Source organism: Myiozetetes cayanensis, unplaced genomic scaffold (genome assembly GCF_022539395.1).
Source record: "Myiozetetes cayanensis isolate MyiCay16 unplaced genomic scaffold, myiCay2020 scf3, whole genome shotgun sequence".
In the NCBI taxonomy this organism is placed as follows: domain Eukaryota; kingdom Metazoa; phylum Chordata; class Aves; order Passeriformes; family Tyrannidae; genus Myiozetetes; species Myiozetetes cayanensis.
In genome coordinates, this window is record NW_026087521.1 from 69,302,502 (window position 1) to 69,310,942 (window position 8,441).

Sequence of the window (8,441 nt, forward strand, 5' to 3'; positions counted from 1 at the left end):
CCACATTTGCTGCTTCAGTCAAAAGAAAAAGGCTGAACAGAGATTCAGCTGAATCAAATAATATTAACAAAAAAATTCCCAAACCCAGTGACCACATTAACAGGAAGGCCACAGCACAGAAATGGATGATGTGTAATCTCACTACAAAATCCATCTGATTTCTTTATTACAGGATCTGCAGACTGGTGTCCTCTAGTGTTTGAATCATAAAACAGATGCAGATGAGTATTTTCCGCTACCTGTCATGGTGTGTATCACACAGAGTGGAAATAAGTGCAACCAAGAATCAGCTTCATTCTGGCAGTGGAAAGAGAGTCTGCAAAAATGAGCATCTTCTTTTAAAAATAAAGCATACCAAGATTTTGGCATAATGAGGCATAGACCTCAAGTGCCCCAGTATAAACTGCTGGTTTATCTTCAGAGTGTGGTAAGGAAGTCAAGAACTCTGATGGCACTCAGCCCTGGTCCATCAGCATAAAAAACAGCCCTTTAAAAGATGGGAGAGTGATGGCAAATCCTACAAGCAGGCTGGAAAAACAACCCCTTACATCTCTCACACGTGAATCACACTTGGGTGCACTTAACATCCAGTGTCCTTCTGAAAGTGTCTGAGCTGTGGGGGCTTCAGAACTGAACGTGAGGGAAGTTCAAAAAGATGCAGGGCAAGTCTTTGTGCCTTAGAACCCCAACGTGGGGGAATCACCGTTACAAGTGGGAATTCCTATTAGCAGCTCAGGACCATAAACTGCTTTCAGACAGAGCGAAGCTGTTTGCACCAACTCAGTAGAGAACAGAAAGGAGAAGCCTTTGTACTTCCTGCTGATACAGGAACCTCCATGAGGTTGTTTTGGTGAGCTGTGCTATGCCAGCATCATTGTTCTGGATTTTGCCACTTCATCAGTGGGCAGGAGTTGTAAAGCCACACAACAACTGCTGGAGCCCTGGCTGTGCACAGATGACAAGCCCTGGCAGTGCACACTGCAGCAGTTTTGGGAGCTGTCCACACTGCCCCTGTGCCAGGAATGGCCACCGTGGAGGAGAGGCAGCAAAGGCCGCTGTGTGCTGGCTCCTGAACTGCTGTGATTTGCAGGCTGCCATGCCAACTTACACTGACAGGGATGGTGGCTTCAGAAAACACGCTGATCTGTGAACCGAAGCTGCAAAGAGCCAAAGCCTGTCCTCAGGTGCTGCTCTGGCTTGGAGGTGTCCTCCCAGCTCCTTGTCAGAGGATTTTCTTTCACGAATTTCACCTGTGAAAGGTTGTCTGTAAAGGTGGAATCGTGTCCTTCAGCAAGGAGGAGAGACAGCTCGACGCTGCCACGTGGGGTGTGTTAACTAAAGCCTGCCTTTGGGAGGAACACTGTTTAGCAGGAAGCAGTGCTGCAGTGAGACACGCTGCGTGACAGCAAGCAGGGTGCAGAAAGGACGGTGAGGCAATGGCAGCTGACTGCTCACACTGATCCCAATCACAACCACTAACCTGCCTGACTCGCTCGATGCGCGTGTGGTACGAGCGATATTCGAAGTAACTGCCACCCAGACGTTAAACCCACTGTCACCATCTCTGTCACACGCCCAGCTTTTGCCAGCACTGAGCGTAAGATGACAATTTAATCCTCACAGGCAGATAGATTGCAGTCACACAGCTGCTGTAACGTGTGCTGGGACTGCAGCCCTCGAGGGCCTTGCGTCTGCTTTCTTACAGCTTTGGAAAAGAGTCTCCCATAAAATACATGAGAGCTCCAAGGGCTCAGGACCGATTAGAACAGAACAAGAACCAAGGAAAACGTTTTAGATTTCAAGCTCCACTGACAATCCCGGAAATGCTGCAGGAGAATTTCGGTACCTGGGATTGCCACCAATCCATAGCTGGTGGGATTTAAGCCCGCAAAGGAAGATTCACAGCGATTTTCCAGATCCAGTTCTTTAACCACCCTGCTTCAGCCACACATGCTTAGGGGTTGGTCTCTCTTGACAGCCAGACCCTTTTGGACATGTTGCCTCAGTAAACACCAGTGAGATTAGAGACTAAAACTGGTTCTGACTTTGTTTTAAGTATTAAAGATCTGTGTAAGCCTGTGTACTCTAAACAGGATGAAAAAGGACTATAAACAAATACATGGTATGGGTGAATTCAGGCTGTAAACACTTCGTTTTTTACCAACTGTGGGTCATTCGGTCACGCTTTTTTACTCAGTAATCTGCAGCAATTTACATGAAGCCTTTGAAATGAAGAAGTAATTTCAAAACTATTCTTTTTCTAGCAATAACTCTGTTGCTGTGTGCAGCCCTGCAATCCCATTACATACTTCTGCTCGAGTTGTTGTCTCTGAATGAGCCCTATCACTGAATCCAAAGGGACCACACGAAAGGTAAGGTACACACACAAAGTTTTGATACGCCCTGTAGGTCATTAATCTAGAACAAGGCCCTTTTTTTCATGTTGGGCTGCAGTAATTTATGTAGTTCTTTGGAATTAACAAAAAGGCCACCAGTGCTGGCCCTGGTGTGATCCCAGTTCCCTGCTTGAATGGCAGAAAGTTCAGAGCAGTACAGAAGTCAGCCTTTTTGTTGTTGAACTCCCTTATTTGATGTGTTGTAGGTTGGCTTTAACTTTGGGGGAATTTCTGCCTTTGGGGCACAAAATTACACAGTCCCTGGGTTCATAATATACAAAATTTTATTTTTCTTGAATATAAAACACAAGTCCTGTAGGTTGTTTCAGTCTTTTGTGTTACTCATCGGAATTGAATCTTGGAGTAGAAATTTCTTTATTTGCTGAATCATCTGCTGCAGCAAGAAGGTTATTGCCATTATTAGAGGGGTGCCAGGCCCCTGCCTGGTTGGTTGGAGGTTTATTTCCAGGAGTACCCCCTGTTTGGTAAACACAGGAACGAGTGAACGTGCACAGCCACTTACATTGCATCAGACCTTTTAGTGGGCAGGGCTCTTGGAAGGGTTTTGTCACGTGCTGGAATCCAGAAAGCTCCATCACACAGGGGACAGAGAGAACACGGGATCTGTGGGATTGTTCATTCTTTCTGGAGAGAGCTTTCGTGTTTATTTGCTTCCATTCTGCACGTTCCATAAAGCAGGTGCTGCTGCTGTTTTCCCTGGATTGTGTGAAGTGAGGAGAAAACCTTGTTGGCCATTCCTCTGAGCAGGGCAAAGGCTGGCTGTGAGTAGCTGGCAATTCTGGAATGAGCCACAGAAAGAGGGAAAAGGAGCAACTGAGAGCATGCTGATTAAAGATTTCACAGCTGGAGTTAGGGAGGGGAGGAAAGGAAGGCAGTGAGAAGACACCATTTTTACAGTGGGTGGTCAGTGATTTTTGCTAATAAACAGTGGCAAAGATGCCACGTGCCTGGGAGACAGAGCTCCAGGAAGAGACCTCTGCTCCCCCCATCATTTGGATTTCAGGGTGACTTGCCCTGGGTGTTTGTGGCACGTGTGGGTGTTCCTAGCGGTGGGCTGTGAGGAGAGGGCAGGGGCTGGACACAGCCCAGACACAGCTGCTTCCAGGGCTCCTCTGCAGGGCACAGGTGAGCTCAGTAGCTCTGGAACACCTGTGAAAGCATAGTTAGGAAAGAAAAACAGGCAATCAGCACAGCTGTGTTGAGAGAGAGAGGAGGAGTGAGGGGAAGTAAAGCTGTGTGAGGAAGTGTCCTGCAGGCACCAAAGTCAGAGAGGAAAAGGTGGTGGTACTCTGGGCAGTGAAGTAGAGATTCCCCTGGAGGAGACTGAGATTGTAGCAAGGCAGGTGTTCCACCTTGAAGAGGATGATATATCTGCCCTGTAGCCCACCCCCAGGGACCCAACATCAGAGCAGGTAAGCAGGAGCTGCAGCCTCTGGAGGCCCCGTGCTGGAGCAGCTCCTGGCAGGAGCTGTTGGAGAAGGTTGTAGCTGGTGGGAAGGGGAAAAGTGTGAGGAGGAAGGACTGTTGGGGAGAAGCTGTTATGGGCTGACTGCAACTCCCCTTCCCCCTGCTCTGCTCTGGAGGAGGGAGTAAAAGAGTTGGGAATTAAAGTGAAGTGGAGTCAGGGAAGAATACTGAGGTTTCTTGAGGTTTTTGTCTCTGTTTCTCGCCATTCTGTTCAATCTCTTATTGGCAGTCAATTAAATTAATTTTCCCCTATTGACTTTACCTCGCCTGTGGTGGTAATTGGAGAGTAATTTTTCTTGTCTTTATCTCAATCCCTGAGCTTTTCTGCTTTATATTTTCTACGGTCCTGTTGAGAAGAGGGAGTGAGATCAGCTGGTAGCCAGTCCAGGTTCACCCACCCACTGTGGAAGTTTGTGGTAGCCCATTTCAGATCACACAGGACCTTAGTCTGATGTGGCTCTGCTTGTTACAACCTCATCATGAGAACAACAAATTGTCCTAGAGCCAAAAACTCCATCTGTATGTTGTTCTCCAACAACTGGAGAGGCTACAAGCCTTTCAAGTGAAATAAAATGAAATAAAAGACAAGGTTATAGAGATCCTTGTACTCTAGGTATGGGACTTCCTATCTGTCTTGCTTAACACGATAAAAAATAGTGAAGCTTTCAGGAACAAATATAAAAACCATTCTATTCTAAAGCTTTATTTATTCTTCCAAGGAAAGAAAAGGCTGTGATCCCATGGTTCTGACTGGAACACTGTAACAGTTCCTCGTTATTCTGTTAGTTAGAAACTCTCTTCTACCTTTCCATCTGAACTGATCAGAAATACAACATTTGCAAGATCCATCCATCTTGTAACTGTAGTGAAACCTGCCTCAGCTGCAGTATTTGCTATATGGACACTTGGGAAACTCTTATCAATTAAATTATTGAAATGAGAGCCAAATCCCTTAGTGGCTATAAGTGCTGTAATTCTTCTTAAGATATGAAAGCAAGCAGAGCTACACTGATTTATGATAACTGAGGATCTTGCCCTAAGACTAGTAGGAATGTACTTAAAAATATAAGCAATTGATCTGATTTATGACTGTTTATGCACTGGGTGTGAATTCCAGGTAACAAATAAATCAGGAGCTATTCAGTGCATGTAAGTTATTCCTGATTCATGCCCTGATATTTTGCAGGTGAAAAGGCAATGTAAGTGAGAAGAGAACCAGACTGGGTATTTGATGAAACTTTAAATTTGTTTGCTTTGTGTCAGTAGAGTTTGACTTCTTGTGGAATATGGACTATTTCTGCAGGCTCTGTGAGAAAGGTAGACTGAGAGAAAAACACATACACTTCAACCAGAAAATGTGTGGAGTCCAGAAAAATGCCAGTTGATTTTTGTAAGAGTATTTTGATTTTTCTGAAGTCAAAGAAAGCTCTGCTAATGAATTGATCCTCAGCAGGATGTTCTTGTTGTAGCCTAATTACTGAGCTACATTGCTGCCTTACTTGTTTGAGCATCCTTGTGTAAACAAATTGGTTAAAATGTGCCTGCTGATGTTGTAAAAGGGCTGAGTACTATTGAAAGGCCTGTGATTTTCCCTCTGGCTTGGCTGGTACAGCCTCCCCAGTGTCAGCTCCCGAGTACCTGAGGTAGTTTTCTTGTCCCTGAGGAGGCAAGAGCAGGATAATCTTGTGTTTGTTTGCTTCAGATATCGTTATTGTGTGCCTGTGTTTATGATGGGGCAGATCTTGCAGGCAGAACCTTTTCCTTGGAGTTCTTGGACCCTCCCTGCTCATGTTTTTTAGAGAGGTATTTACTTACAGTGCAAGTGTATGAGCCAAGTGACCGTGGAAATGATGGCACTTAACCATGAACCATGTGAAGAAAAAGTTGCTTTCCACCTGAGTGGTGGAGGAAGAATGCTTGGAGGTTGATTTCCCTTAATTAATGGCTCCAGAGCCAGCACATCTGCCAGGGGTTACTGCTGTGGATGGGCTGTGCTGGCAAACAAAGTGTGCTCGTGGCTGTCTCTGGGCACTGAGGGGAACTGGCATGACAGGGTCCATTCCAGACTGTTAAACACTCCTGACCCTCTGAAACGGGATGGCTGCCTGTTGGGAATGGTTCCTTATCAAACTAACTCCTGAAACTCACCCAGGAAGCTCTGTGACCCAAACTTGGGTCAAAATCCATTGGGAGATTATTCCAGCAGTGTGAGTGTACAGAGGATGGAGGTGCAGTGCCCAACACACACCTCGTTTGCTGCTTGCTGAGCAGTAGGGGTGGTCTAATCCAAGCTGCTTAATTTGTTTGATAACATGAAGATTGATTAAGTTGCTGGGTGTTGTTTTCTCTCCCTTCCCATTTCATTCCCCTAGCAGTCCAAAGTACTGAGCTAGACAATGACAATTTAAACTGTCCCGGTTTTGTTCATATATTCATTTTTGATGGCTTTCTTCTGGGGTAGCAGGGTGGGAGGCAGAAGGGCTTTTGCACCCGTGTAAAATGCTGTATTTTTGCTAGATGACTGGTGAGTCTTGCTCTTGTCCTGCAGTTTTTACCTTGGCTGTGCAATATCTGCTCTTTTTTTTAACCTCTCATCTCCCTTTTCAGAGAATTAATGGAGTATGTGTGGTGGTAGATGAATGACAGGAGCAAGGAGCAGTTGATTGGCACATATCAGAGAGAGGGGGAGATATGTTGTAGTCTCTCACTGCCACTCAGTTGGGGAAACCCCAAGTTTCTGATTTTAATATTACATTTGTAATAGAGGGAACAGGGTCTTACATTATTTCCTTTGAAGTCTGATTGGGTTAACTTCAAAAGTATAAAGAGAACCAACCTGTGATCCAGTGCATAAGACTGTCAATATTTGAAAACATTTTTGTGACTAATGACAATAAAACAGCATGGAAGAGACTGGGTGATGGCATCATCACCTGGCTTTTATTAGCACTTAAAACTATTCCACACAGGCCAAGACAAATGCCTCATCACACCTGCATAAGTTTAAGGTTGGCAGGGCTATGTCTGATTGTTTTCCCAGTTAACTCTTCTGTTTGTACTTAGTGCAGTTTGCCTCAGATTTCTTGCTGAGGAAAATTAACAATAGCTCTTGATAAAACAGTAATTAGTGTAATGAGCTTGTGTCTGGTATGTGCATTTTTCTCCTGCAAAACCTTAAAGGTCAAGATAAACATCTAAGTACCTGTGTTGCTTAATAAAATAGGAGGATTTCTTGGCTAAAAGGTGGTGTTTTAAAACTTTAAGAGTGCTTTAATGTGCATAGCCTTCAAGATAATGGCCAAAACGTTTCTAGGTGTAATTCTGTGTTATTGGGTAAAGGAGTCATTGTACCACTCTAGCCTCTGGAAAAGAGGGTGGAAGGGACTCTTTTCACCCAACTCTTGTTGATCCTGCTTGTACTTGAGGAAGCAGGGTCTTTATTTTCTTCCCTTCTCTGAAGTCCACCAAAACTTTGCAGAGACACCTCCTTTGGACCACTGTCCCACTTCTGCTCTGAAGTCACCCCAGGATCACTGTTTCCAATTATAATGAATTCCCAGATCTGATGTACATCTCATCCTTTGGGAACTCATTTGGAATGACTATACACTTACCACAGAAAGCTCATTTTCTGGAGGAGGAAGATTTATCGTTGGTTCCAATCAAGGTTGAATTTGCTGTTAATCCCAATGTGGACATTTCTCTTGCAAGTAATTTTTAATTATTATCTTGCGAGGCTCCCTCCATCACAGTTCGTGTCACTTTTCCTCCTCTCCTTGCCATGTAGCTTTAGATTTAGGGTGAGATTTGTTGTAGGAGTAAGCTCTGACAGCTCTATTGATTCCACTGGAGCTGGAATTTGAAAGCTTCCTTTTCTCAGAATGGGTTGAAGTTGAAACAAAACATGTGAGGTGTCCATGATTAAACACCTGCATTTTAAGGAAGGGATGAGCATAAGAAAGAAATTGGCTCTCATAAAACTGCAGCAAAGCTGTAAATAACAGAAAAAAAGCGGTATTTTGCCATCTTGCTCTTTGTAAACAAAGCTTCTTCTGAAGGCAGTTATGTTTTATTTAAGAGCAGATTCTAAACCTGGAAAAACATAAATACTTATGAACCAGTCCCGGTGTTCTGCTTTGTGTACAAAACCTCCTTTGATTCAAGTAGAAGGTAAATAAATGCTTGTAGCTGTGGCTGAATTTGGCTCATTATGAACCCAGAAGAAGCATCAGGCCAAATCCTTTGGTCCTTTAGTTCTTGTTCAAGTCCAACAAGAGCCAGAGGTGTCTCAAGTAACATAAGATGTCCCTGTGCAGGTACTTTCACTCTCCATTGCTGGTTGTGTTTTTAGTGGGAAAGGAGCTGGAGTTTACTCAAATATGTACCAGCCACAGACCCCATGTACAGATAATGAATTTATTATTATTACATGGTATCTCTACCCAAAACTCAATAACTGAATGAAGTCTCTAAATTTTACAGGGCATAGAGCTCCTCTCTGTAGTTTGAGGTGGGAGTTCTGCTGTCATGGAATCTTTCCTTTAAATGCTTACAGTT